The sequence below is a fragment of the Zingiber officinale genome, unplaced genomic scaffold (genome assembly GCF_018446385.1).
Source record: "Zingiber officinale cultivar Zhangliang unplaced genomic scaffold, Zo_v1.1 ctg214, whole genome shotgun sequence".
Taxonomy (NCBI): domain Eukaryota; kingdom Viridiplantae; phylum Streptophyta; class Magnoliopsida; order Zingiberales; family Zingiberaceae; genus Zingiber; species Zingiber officinale.
Window position 1 is genome coordinate 1 of NW_024589894.1, and position 14662 is coordinate 14662.

Genomic DNA, 14662 nt, shown 5'->3' on the forward strand with positions numbered 1-14662 from the left:
ATTAGCGTTATGATGATGAGTTGAAGGAATCCTATAGTCACTATTCTTGTTTTGCCTCTGATTTGTCACTATTCCTGTTGTCAATTGTATTGGGGGGAGGGGTGACTTAGTGGTTCTATGGTTCTGTTATAGAGGCTCAATTGCTAGTATCTGCAGCTATTCCATGGGATAATGTTGTATATTTAGTCATCATTATAAATTTATTTATCCAATCTTAAGATTGCATCTTTCCTACAGGTTGCTGATGAAGCCCATGGAATGTTGAGGTCCATGCTTGATCAATTCACTCATAAATTCTCTAGTTCACCAAGGTGAGAAAATTATTTTATTTTGGAATTTCAAGATATGTACTCTGTTTTAAACTTTAATGATTGAAAATTCTCAAGCAAGAGAGAAGTTGCAATAGGTCTCAGGAGATAATATATTACTTATTAGGAAAGAACTGACATGGAAAACTAGTTGAGATATATCACGTTAATTTTCAACTTTTTTACACAGCACTGTCGTGGTGTGTTTTAATACTTGTTTTTTTAAACGTTTTTTATTTGAAGTCACTATGCCATAATTGTAATTGATTTTAGTTGAAATAGTTTGTATATGGTCTTGTATCATGATCTTGATTAGTAATGGACCAAGATAGTCACAGGTTAATGTAGGTAGTTATAGACAAAGTCCATAGGAGTTAGCTGTATAGGCTTAGTCAAAAGTCTAAATGTGAGTTGAAGTAGTTCATATATAACTCCACCAAAGGATCTAGCTAGCCAATTACTAATAGGATATGTGAGACTAGAGAATAAAATGGTGCATGGATTGAGGTGCCATGTTGTACTAAACCAACGAATCACGACAGAAATAGAGGAGAGAGAGAGAGGGAGAGAAAGAGTACCTTGGAGAGAGATGGGCAAAAGTGGGCACAATGAGCACAACAATGGATGACAAGTGTTGCGGGCAATAAGATGGATTAGGAAAGAGCCAAGGGATCAGAGGAAATGGAGGATGAATGCATATAGAGAGAGAAAAGGGAATTAAATATAATTTTTAACTTTTCAAAAATACCGCTATCTTAATTAAATACATTCAACCAACTCATTCTATATATAAACTTGGTTTAATGTTAATTTTGCCATAATAGATCCTATTCTAGTTCGACTTTAGCCCACTTGATCATAGTTATCATATTTACTCCATGAGCTACATATAATCCTAAATTGACTTCTACTCCACCTTAAAACTCAAAATATTAATTTGATTTAGTTTAATTATTTTTTTTAAAAAAATAAAATAAAATATGATAAAATTTGGTATCTAACATTATAATCTCGCAACTGCGAGTGCACGATCGTCGTCAAGTAATAAAAAGTATCGATCCCATAAAGACTAGAAATCGAGTACCGATCTACGATGTGAAAACAGTTATCTAGAGAATTTGAAAGATGTGTAAGTCTTTAGAAAATAGAGAAAATCGCAAGAAAAAGTTTATAGGGAGAAATCCGATGTTAAGAAGTGATCCTAAGACTTCGGTTTCACCACAATCACCGTTGACAATCTAATTTATATTTTGGTCTCCAAATTCTCATTGGTTGTTTAGGTAGGTAGACAATCCCGATTTAATCGACATGTTTTTTTGGAACTACACCGGTGTATCCACCCAAACACAATGGCTACTTTTAGGACAGCATTGTTGAAGAATTGCTTTCTCATGAAGGTTCCTGTCACGATGCCCCACGATTCTCGAGTTGCCTTCCCTTACTGCATGATGCCGAATCGAGACGAACCCATTGAGCTATGTGACTGCCCACGGAATCCTCATGGTAACCCAATCTACTTTCGTGACTGACACCCCACATCTTGGTATTCTACGAGTTGGAGGATTATGTTCACCTTTCGGTCCTTCCCCGCACCCCTTGGGATATGAAAACTCATTTTTGGCATCAAGTTCGCGTATGCATAGTAGAGCCGAACCACAAGCAATCAAATCATAGAATAAAGAAACACAAATATATATATCAAACTACGGAAAAAAATAGGATGTATGCATGTCAAAGGGTTACTCCATGGTTTGTAAAATTGTGATCTTGGATCGTAGAATCGTACGATCTAGAACGCCGAATCGATCCTGGATCTTGCAGAATTGTTTTTTTAGTGGGTGCCTGATTTCTAGTATTCTGCGGAATTAACATGTCTTTAAAAGATTGTCTCCGACGTTCTTGTTTGAATCAAATGTTTCAATAGTTTCCGATACGTCAGCTGTTTTAGTTTCCGATACGTCAGCTGCTTTGTTGACCTTTAAACTAAGTTATCCTGTGAACGTAACATTCTTGAGGTTGATGCGATTATTGTTATTTGTGTTGGTAGAAATGTTATGCTCTTTAATTTGTGATATGAAAAATATAAATATTAGTGAGTGCTATAGTGCTAGAATGATAGTTAAAGTACTAATTAATTTAAATTTATATATGTAATAATGTCAAATGTGGTGTTGGGTACCGACGATTGTATGCATATATAAAATTATTAATCTATTTATATGTAAATGACCTTTTTTGATTTTTTTTCTAAATATTAATCATTTACCATAAAATGTTAAGGGTTTATGGTTGGATCATACGATTCTACGATCCGATTATGACTGATCCGATTCAGACTCCAAATTGGTCTTGCGTGATCACGATTTTACAAACTATGGGCTACTCTCTAGTTCTAGAATCAAAAGTACTACTCGGACATGGAGTTACAACAAGAAGACATAATTTGAATAAGCTCCAAACACGAACTAGAATTCCTCCTACTCCTTGGAATAACTCTCCTAGGGTTCCTTATCACACGGGAACTTCTCCCCTCTCCACGAGCCTTGGGGATTCTTTTGTACCCTCCTCCGACTTTAGAATCAGAAGGAATTTCCAAAAATACAAATCTGAGAATTTTACGGTAGGACGACACAACCGTGTCTTTCTCTGTGACCTCGACAAAAATAGGACACGATCATGTGTTTTACACATGGTCGGACCGTGTGTTGGGACACGATCATGCCTGGCAAGCATGGTCAGGCTGTGGGTCTCTCTGAGACGTGGCCCGTGGGCACGGACCAACCGTGTGTAGCTTTGGAAAGCACAAGGTCACTCTGTCTTCGCTCTTTGTCGTTCTGAGGAACACACCCGTGTCTTAGACATGGTGAGAGGGTGTTCCTTGCTTTATGTCTTCGTTCCAATGCTCTTTTAACTTTGTTTTAGCTTCGATTCTTCGTTTTGTACAATGAAAAAACACGAGCAAATCTTCGAACAAGAAAATAGCAAAACAATATTAAAAGGGAATAAACCATGTAATGTATGCTCCTAAAATACCACAAGATGTGTATAAAATAAGTGAGGAGAAAATTAAGCTCAATGAGATTGTGTTAAGCTTCTACTTTTCTTTTTCTTTTATATCTTCTCTCAACTTTGGGTCGAAGGTTAAACAACAACTAAGGTTTGACATAACACTTTGATTAACTTAAAATTTACAAGAAAATAGCAAAACAATATTAAAAGGGAATAAACCATGTAATGTATGCTCCTAAAATACCACAAGATGTGTATAAAATGCTAATAAAAACCCTATATGAAATACACTTATCACATTAGTGAATTGTTTTTTAGTTCTAACCTTGTGACATCGAGAAACACGTAAAGATTGTGTGAGTAAGTGAGGAGAAAATTAAGCTCAATGAGATTGTGTTAAGCTTCTACTTTTCTTTTTCTTTTATATCTTCTCTCAACTTTGGGTCGAAGGTTAAACAACAACTAAGGTTTGACATAACACTTTGATTAACTTAAAATTTATTTGATTAAGAAAATAATTCATAAATTTATTTTACTATTTTTATTTTATTGGAATATCATTGAAAATAGATGATGGTTACAAATATGTGTGCATTGATCATGCTAGATTAATTTTTTTGAAAAAAATTTTGTTCATCTAAATTTAAAGGAAAAAAATATTCACATTCAAATTTTCTTTTCTAAAAAATCTTAAATTTGATCGAGACAAGTTTGAGTTGAGTTTCATACTTGATTACTTAAAAATTGTATGCTTATAAAACTAAACAAATAAAATTACAAAATTTAAAATTTAATTTTAATTTAAAATATAATATTTTAACACCCGAATCTCTTAATTTTTTTAGACTCTAATAATTGTAGTCATGTGGAAGAAAAAAACCAAATTAAAATCTAAAACATAATTTTGTGTTATTCTTATTTCATTGCATCCATAAGTTTTGTTTGGATTTTATCAAACAAATTACAATAAACAAAATAATATTTAATGCTAAAATTGTTTTATCAAATGTTAATTAACAAATTTATAATGTAATATGCAAACCTATAAAAATATATCTTCAACAATGAAAATCTTTCAAGCCTTTAAATATGAAATCACTTCAATGTTGTAGAAGTTGAAAACAAAGCATGCCTCGGTTTATATAAAACCATGGAAAGTTTCATTCTCTTGTTGCTTGTTCTAGCATTCTATCTATAAAAGTTAAATAGATTATAAGGATAAATTATCATAAAATGAAAGTAGTTTAGAGTGCATAAGACTAAAGCTAAAAATTAAATTAATTAGTTGCAAATATTTTCAAGAAGCCAACTCTTGTACACTTTTCTCGAGCAAAGGAAAGGTGGAGATTGCATCGGTTTACCCACTAAGAGTTACAACTTTGGTGGGAGCATGTGAATAGATGTTAGTTACTACAAAGAACACACTACCCAGATGATCCCTAGCAATATTAGTGATGTCTTGTGAATAGAGAATCATCGTCTGGGTAGCCATTGTTCTCCATAAGTAGCCTTTTCATCAAGAGGAAGGTGGTTTCGCAAGGAGGTGAGTTTGTCTTCCATGCAAGTCGTTGATCAAACCTTGTCTTATGGGTAGAGCTATCAAATAGGTCAGCCCACCAAAAACCCATCTTCTGGCATGGTGTTGGCTGCCAACTTGGCGGGCTGAGAAATTGATGTGTGTATATTATATACACTTTTATGCATATTTTAACGTATATATACTTGTATTTCATGAGCATAATTTATGTTTATTGTACTCTATTTCATTATAATATCATATTTTTACTCATTTTGTTCGGAGATCTGCTCTTTGCTTACTTTGATTGATAGGATGTGTTTTCGGAGCAAAAATGGAGTAAAATGCCTTAAAACGTGAAGTTAAAGGAAGGAGCATGCTCACACGAAACATACATGAAGGAAAAGGCATTTAAAAGACTTTTAAATTGGAGATTTAATCAAGGAATACGCTCTAGCCATGTTCCTTGACACGTGTATGATCCTACGGAAGAAATTTGATGGAAAACAGAGTCTAGAGTCTCCAAAAGATCCGGGCCGTGCGTATGAGACACGGCCATGTGACAATCAAGTCTTTGGCATGCTTTGGCTATGTGGATTTCACATGGTCGTGTCTAAAAACAGGCACGATCGTGTGGAATTTTCTACACTGCAGATTGAAAGTAAAGCAACCATAATTTTTTGCTCGGTTGGAGTTACAGGCTGTTCTTTATATCAAAATGTAGATAACTTCAAGATCTATAACTTTGCCATAGACTTCAACTAGAGAAAACCACATCTTGATCGTCTAAAAGACGTTTCCATGAGACAGCCATGCAGAGCCATGCCAAGGTTATGCTAGGATCAAGTTAGGGCCGTGTGGAATCCACACGACCGCAACACAACCATGTAATGGCCATGCTAGGGCCATGTGGAATCCACACAATCGTGTGGAATTTCCAGAGAAGCAAAGTTAGGTCGTGTGAACCACATGGGCCGTATGAGATTTCTAGAAACCAAGCAGACTTTGTTCGTGTGGATTCACACGGCCGTGGCACGGGTCGTGCCCAGCCCGTGCCTAGTGCTATAAAAGGGGGTTTTCTCCCCCTTTTACTCATCTTTAACTTGGGGCTTGCCCCCATTCCTTGGGGAAGGATTTTCCCTCTTGGGGGAGCCCTAGATCTTCCATTTTCACCGATCCGTCCACCTCCGGAGCAAGGATTGCATCCAAGAAGACCGGCGACACACCGATAAGCATTCTCTTCTCTTTCAATCCATGTTTTGAGTTGTAGATTGCTTAACTTCTTGTCTCTTGGTTGTATTTCCTTCATAATGGAGTAGATCTCTAGATCTAGGATGTAGGAAGTAGTTATGATGTGTTGTGGATGTATGAATTATGTATTTGGACATTTTCTTATGCTATGATATGTTTTATGACTTGTTTCTGTGTGTTGTGCCTTGTATGTGTTTGACAAAATGTGTGTGAGGCCAATACATTCAGATGTAGAGTTTTGATCACCATGTAGAGGAAGGGCCTTGGATTGTAAGACCATGGAATCTTATGACAGGAGGTATCCCTTACTTTCTACGACATTTTCTTGAAACAGAAATCGATTCTCTACTAGGGAGGTTAATTAGAATTTTAGGAGTTTTTCCCAAATTAATGTTAGGAAGTGACTTGTGTAATCTAGCGATTGTATGGCCGGGGGCCCGGGACAAAGGGTATTCCTTTAACCGGACTTTCTAGGTTACCTTTCCTACTTAATTGCATTAATCTATCGTTAGGTAGTAAATTGGATAACTATAGCGATTGTATGACTAGGGGTCAGTGACAGAGGGTATTCTTTTAATCGGATTTTCTATAGTTGTTTCTTTACTTATTGGCGTTAGAACTTGGGTAGACTCTTCGGTGCGACTTTCCCGGGGTTGTGTCGAACTTTAGTTAAAATTCCTATACGAGTATAAGCATGGAGTCACGTAGATGAACAATGCAGAGGGACATTAATTAACATCATAATGAAACCGAAATCTTAGAATCTATCATCCTTCATTCACTTACGCTCCTCTCTCTCTATTCTCTCTTTCTTGCGTTTGTGAACCATATTCTAATTGTCTAGATAATTTGCCGTGTAAAGTTAACTAGTGCTGAATCAACAATCCTCGTGGGATCGATATTTTATTACTTGGCGACAACTTGCAGGCTCACATTAGAAATTCCTAACTTAATTCAAGGTGGATTGCGGGTTAGGCGTGCAAGTCCTCGAGCCCACCCAAAAATAAAAAAAATATAGAAAATGTTAGAATTTCAAAGTTTGAGTTACAGATTAGGCGGGTCAACCGAGCTTATTGAATTTTCTACTTTTGTTTTAAGTTTTTTATTTTTTTTCTTCTCAACCTGCAAGTCCGCCATGGGTTAGCCTAGCCCGCTTGGACTCATAACCCACGCAGGTTAGCCCGTTTAGACCTGCTTTTAAATGGATTGATAAAATTTCAACCCAATCTGCTTAAATTATTGGGTGAGGCAGGCCAACTCGACTAGACCAATCAATCCGACGGCACCAACCCAAATTGACGACTCTACTTATAGGAGGGTAGATAGCATGCCATGGTTCTCATTGGCAATTGGTAAGGGCAACCAGTATCCCAGTCTTGTCAAAGGGAGATGATAAGTAACGAATGGTGATGAATCTTTGGTGGCGGTTGTTGATGAAGATAGTGTTACTATGAACTTTTAAAGTGGAGGGGAGTGAATGCATTTATTTTCAGTGGGATCTGGACTCTGTTGCTGCAATAGATTCCTCAGTAGTTGCTTCAATTGTTATTGTCCCTGAAGGCTAGGTCGAAAGCGAAAGCTGATGATATGTGCATAGGCAATGGGGATAGTGGGCATGTACAATGATTTGTCCAAGGTGGAGGGGATAATTAGGACTTGTTAGGAATGGGCAATAAAAACCTACATAGCGAACCTGAAAATTCAGGAGTTTTTAGGGTTTGAGACTTACATGTTCAAATTCAAGTTTGGATCTGTTTTCCTGGATACAAGACCCTTTAGAATCCCCATCCAAACCAGTAATAGTAGGAATACTATTTATGTAACAATATAATATGTTTTCGTTAAATAACAGGTATCTTAAAACTTGAAGACATCAAAAACCTAATCTCGAATGAATGAAAAAAAAATCTAGCTTGTTATTATTATATATTATTTTTTTGGTTTTGATTTCAGGTACGATGGAGTTTTTCTTATAAACCCACTTTATCCATGCTCACCCGTAGAACTGGTGGATTTCTTAACCAGTTCTCAAGAGGACTGCACATATGTTTAGTTGATCACTGTAACAAGACTGCATTTGTTCAGCTTTTCACATATCTCACCTATAACTTAATCAGATCTCTTGATTCTAAGGAACCATGGCATATATGGATATAAAAGCCTCAACCAGCAAAAATGCAATAAATATGCAATGCCAGAATCAATGTCTAAATCCACTTGTCTGTATATCCTAGTACGACTAATAGAACTCAGATATATTATTGAACTCTTTATCCAATGTTGATGTGGGTAAATTGGTTGCAGATGGGACAAGGAGCATATGCTGTATCCCTGTTCACCAAACTGAAAGGGCAAGCACCTTGACCTAGAGAGTGATGTCATGTGCCTTGATATTTACCATGCAAACTGAAAGAATTCATATTTGGACTGTTCCACCTTGAACAAATATTGAACGGGTCTATTTATATAGTTAGTGATTAAACCTTAAGCTGATAATATTTGGCAAAGAGTTGTATACCCAGCGTGTATTCTGTCGTTACAAGGAATTGCAATCATAATCATAGTTGTCATCAACAAATGATAGGAGATCCAGAATTCTTTTCTTTGCTTCATTTATCCCTTCATATGTGATAAGAAGTCTGTTTCAAACAAACAAAATATTAGGTACACAAAAATCATAACACGTTAATATAATTCTGCTCGCCAAAATACTTGTCTACTATTGGTCAAATTATATTTGTTTAGTACTCAAAGATACTGTTTAATGTAGGTCATCATGAACTAAATTCTTCATGTTATATGAGTTCAACAATGAGACTTCACTTGCCCCCGGAGCAATGATGCAATGGTTAAGCCCTCCAAACAAGGGATTTAAGGTTCGAATTTCAGCTGTGGCGCAGCAGGGGATTTTCCCCTCATTGAGAAGCGGGCCTAAAAATGCTCGTCTCTCGATGAGTCTGGTGCTGGTGGAAAACTTTCGTGGGATTGGGCCGGACACCCCGGGAATAATCGGCTATAAGAGTTGGATACGTGGTGTCAACTTAAAAAAACTTCACTTATAATAAGACGAACCTGACTTGCATTGTCAGTTTTGTACTGTTAAATGTGCTTGATTATAATAGTGACGGTCTCATATGCAATTAATGCTTCAAATTAAATGAATACTTAGGTTGCTATTTCAATTTGTATAATTTAGTTATCAAATTGCTGGAAAGTTGATAAGAATCATTTTGAGTTTATGCATGTTAAGTTTATACTTGTAAAACTGTCTGTAAGCGGTGTTGGTATTTTTAGTCGATGCTTCTTATCGTATTCATAGTTGTCATCAACAAATGATAGGAAATCCAGAATTCTTTTCTTTGCTTCATTTATCCCTGCATATGTGATGAAGCCTGTTTCAAACAAACAAAATGTTAGGTACACGAAAATCCTAACATGTTAATATAATTGCGCTCGCCAAAATACTTTTGTCTACTATTGGTCAAATTATATTTGTTTAGTACTTGAAGCTACTGTTTAATGTAGGTTATCATAAACTGAATGCTTCATGCTACATGAGTTCAAAAATGAGATTCACATAAAATAAGACTAACCTGACTTGCATTGTCAGTTTCATAGTGTTAATTGTGTTTGATTATAATAGTGGCCGTCTCATCTGCAATTAATGCTTCAAATTAAATGAATACTTAGGTTGCAATTTCAATGTGTATACTTTAGTTATCAAATTACTGGAAAGTTGATAAGAAGCATTTTGAGTTTTTGCATGTTAAGTTTATACTTGTTAAACTGTCTAAGCCAATAAAACTTGGTACTTTTAATCAATGCTTTTTATTGGGGTTGCAAATGAACTAAATGTTCGTGAACAAGTTTAATATTTAATTCGATAAAACTTGGTTTTGTTCATTCAATAATAAAAAAAATATAAAATAAACAAGCTTAAAATTCATTAATAATTTATGAATAAACTTATTTATTAACTTTTGCAAAAATTATTTTTAAATTTTTTATTCCAATATATAAAAGTATAGTAATTTATAATTTTTTTATAATTGTAAATTAATTATGATATGTTAAAAATAAGAAAATGATATAAGTTTCATATATTAGATAAACATTAACCTAATTTATAAGGATACTAAAGTTGTTAGCTGAGCTCGATAAAGAGCTTGAGCTCGACCTGAGCTCAATAAGATTTCAAAATAAGAAAATAATGTAAGTTTCATGTCTTAAATAAACATTTAACCCAACTTATAAGGATAATAATGCTCATTGTTGAGCTCGATAAAAAACTGGAGCTCTCTGGCTGAGTTCGATAAAATTTCTAATAAACGAGCTTGAACAAACTCGATAAGTAAATAAAAACACAGTTTAGTTCAGCTCAGCTGGTTTATACCCCTACTTCTCATAGAAACAAATACAGGTTCAATTGCTAGTAATTGTGCTTTCCTTCCTTTTCTATGTTACTTTCGAAATGTTTTCTGTCTTATGTACATACTTCCAATGATTAACTTCCTCATCTTTTTTTACTGCATTTTAATTTTAGGTCACTATCTACAATTCCACATAAGCGCTTCAGGCAAGGAATTTCACTGTCATTTCACCAACTTCCATCTTGAAGATATTCCAGAAATGAAACTCCTGTCCCATGACTAAGCTACACCTTTGGTCATTTCCCAGCCTATCCACTGCCTAGGAAGCTTAGGCAGAGGCATAGTGAACTGACTAATCGGGGATGCCAAAAGAGCTGAATCTTGCCCATTCTTGACCAACGTAGGTGGAATATATATAATTAGGAACCATGTATATACATCTCACGCGAGTGTTGTTTTAGTTTGCAGCCATCATGTTTGGGATCAGTTTCTACTTGAACCAGGGTAACAACGTCTTTGTTTTACTATGCTGTCTGTTTACCAAAAAAAAAAAAGAGTTACGGCAGGGGACCCTTGAGAGATTTCTCATTTTCTACTTTTAGGATTGTGCTAGTTTTGCCTTCATAATTCCAGCATTTCTAAGTTGTCTTCCAGTCTAAGTCTGGTGGCAAGCTCAATTAGGTATGGTTTGGATGAAATCCTAAATGTCCATCCATTGTATCATATGCAATTTTACAGCTCCAAATGCACTTTTGGATTATGAAGATCTCGCACAGAATGCTTTAGGAGCAACCTGATCAATTGAGACGAGATGAAGTTTTAGTTGTATGAGTTGTGAATTGAGATGAAATGAAATTTGTAGGTGTAAGAGTTGTATCTGAATGGCCTATTGTTGTTGTAATTGAATGAAATTGTTCTCCGTTTACAGTGGGAGTAACAAGCTTATGTGAATAGTTAATTCTTTTCGTATTCAGCCTTTTATTTTCTTGTTTGCTTTGATAGGGAGCAAAGATTGCGACTTATGTCTGCATATTTCTTTACCGTCTCAATAATAACAAATATCTTCCCTGACTTTTTAGAAATCTATTGACATCAATCTGGAAATGGGAATCTTTGAACAACTCAAACGACGATAATTCCCCTACACCATTTATCAAATTTTTTACTAGCAACTTCTCACTTTCTTCTCACAACTCCATTGCCTTCTCTCCGATAACTAATTCTTCGGACAATTGATCTTTAAATGATGCCGAGATGCAGTTGCAGCTCTAGTGCACCACCAACTTTGTCAAGTTCAGATCCCTAAACTACTATATCAACGAAGATTGCGGTAATAGACTTCTTCATCTTCTCCAGACCTTTTGCTTTTTCTCAGATGATGCCACAAGTTGCAATTCTGGCTTGTTCTATTTCATCTAGCTCGGATCACTAGCCAGTTATATTAGCAATCATCGCAATAACAACAAGGATAAGTCATGAGTCCCAACTACTGATGATGATTGACTACTTTGATAAGTCATGAGTCCAATTATTACCTGTGCGAGTATTTGCCTGCTTCATATTTGGAGAATGATGTGCAAGCCTTTTGCGTGCTTCCTCTTTGGATACGAAGCTTTGGCAATACTCTTGAAAGGGAAGGAAGAAGAGGCAAAAGGGAAGACATGCAAGTCTAAGCCATTCACTGAGACTAAAATGTTAATAACTAATGAAGTTCATTAAGAACATGAATGATCTATTTTATAACTAAATTATTACAAATTAAATTTTTAGAGTGAATGAAAAATTAATGTTTGATTCCAAGTTACTCGAGCAATGGAGAAAAGCACAAGTAAATTTTGAATTGGGTTCATATGTAATGAGCAGAGGTACTAACTTATATATTAGTATATTCCATAGACTTGCATATGTGTGCGCTAACTTATAAATGCGCAAATGATCGTATTGCACAAGATGAAATCGGATTACTCTGAAGGTTCAACGACCTGATATAAGGATTAACCACTAGAGGCCATGAGTGGGCTTCAAATTAAGCTTTCAATGGATTGCTTTCTAAGAAGGCTAACCAGGCTATCGTGTGTCTAAATAAGAGAGTTGAATAGGTGTTAGGAGAGCACTTGAATAGTTTCAATCGCTTTGATTCAATTTCGTGTGCTCATCTACAATTTATTAATACGTAGTGGAAACAAAATAATACAACACAACAGAAAATATACAAAGACAAACAGATTTTACTTGTTCACCGCCTACCAAGGGCGTTAAATCTTAGTCCTAGTCCTAGCGAATTATCACCAGTAACCTTCTTCTCAGATATGTTCTGGAGGCGAAAAAGGCTTTACAACATGATTCTTGTAACAAACACAAACAATACAACCAAATACAAAGATGCAGATGAAATCAAAATAAACAAACTTTCAATGTGAAAACTTTACTTTGGCTTCTTTGTCACTTGGGATTGCTTCTTAATGATAGGAATGCAGCAACACTTCATCTCCAATCTCTCAAAACCTGACACCTTCAAATCTTCACGAAATCCTCTTTTATAGGGTCACTTTCTAGGTAAAAATCGCCTAACAATCGATTGCTAGACTCCACCAGTTGGATTTTATTTTCTTTAGCTGGGCTCACATGCTATTTGTTAGCGTACAGATTTATGCTGTTAAAAATCCAAACCCAATAAATGATCAACTTAATTTAACTCGGATTTTAGCTATTGGATTTGGATTTGTACGTGTAGAACATATAATTCATCATTAATAATAGGATAATAATGGTGTGGATCCTCTATATATTGGATTGGTCCCCTTTGAATTAAGGATCGGAACTCCTCATTTCCCATTGACGAGAGTTTTCAACGCCGTCACCTTAGCTCCTTCGGAAGACCTCTCCTTCCTCTTCTTCTTTTGCAGGGATTTCGGGATCTCTAGGATGGCTCTCTACGATGATAGCTCTTCTGTTGCATTTAGATTCCATTGTCGTATACAATTTTAGTATTTTCTTTTCTATGCCATGCTTCCTATGAAACTAGATTAGGTTGTTTTCTTTTGTTCAAGTTCTTTTTGTTTGTAGAATTCATGTGGCTTAAGAGAAAACTCCATATCTAATAAGTGGTATTAGAGCCTTATTGTTTCATCGTTTTTATGGCAATAAAGTTAGGGTTTTTCATTGAATTATTGTTTTCATGTTAGATTAAGTTTTACTAGTATTTGATCGTCGAAAATCTTATAAAAGAAAACCTAGGATAGCCTTATTTTTCCACATTTTTTGTATTTTTATGAAGAACACGAAGAACAGTGAAACGCGTTTGATCTATTTTTAGGTCAAATCGCGATGACATAATCGATTGCCATGGTCAGCCAATCGATTACCAAGCCAAAATTTACAAACAGAATTGTTTGGAGTCGATTGACCAAGTCAATAAGTTGAAGCCAATCGATTGTTATATGATTGAATTGAGGTTCAATTGTTTCTAGTAATTGATTTGTGTCAAGCACCAATCAATTGCCATTTGAAGGGTTGGGCACAAAATCAATTTTGATTAATTAGCTAGATTGACTGTAGCTACCAATCGATTGACCATTTTGGCAATCGATTGATAGCCTTGAAATCAATACAGAATTGATTTTACTCGATCAACCAAATTGATTGAAGTCACCAATTGATTGGTGATTTTCATCAATCAATTGATGGACTTGAGATTGAGTATAGAAGCTCTAGGATCAACTAGTGGATCGATTCGTGATCACCAATCGATTGCCATGATTCAACAATTGATTGATACTTGTGTTGTTGAATACAGTAAGTTCTGTGATCAACTAGCAAGATCGATCGAGTGATATTAATCGATTGATACACATCATCAATCAATTAATGGTGGTAAAGTCGGATATAATGGGCTTTCAAATCGATTGAGGTAATTGACTGACAACAACCAATCGATTTCCATATAGCATTAATCGATTGATAAGCCTAAATTTGAGCTATTAAGGCCGATCAAGTGATTATATGTTCGATTAAGGTTCCTAGGGATTTCGTAAGTCTATTTGTAAATGTACTACTAATTGAACTATTGTGTTGACCTAAAGGAAGACACCTTAGGTATGTTTAGTGTCTTTTATGTAAATAGGTGTATATATATGCTAAAAGTATTTGACCCAAATGAATTTTTTTTTATGCCAGATATATGTTTAAGAATAGCTTACAATTGTTTC

The 14662-nt window shown here is 35.3% G+C and overlaps 1 long non-coding RNA gene across 1 annotated transcript; it reads left to right on the forward strand.

The window, feature by feature from the left end:
- Window positions 1-9: 9 nt before the first annotated feature.
- LOC122036811 lies at window positions 10-11029 on the forward strand. Its single transcript, XR_006127441.1, has 2 exons — window positions 10-311; window positions 10628-11029. It is a non-coding gene; the product is annotated as an uncharacterized LOC122036811 (long non-coding RNA).
- The last annotated feature ends 3633 nt before the right edge of the window (window positions 11030-14662 follow it).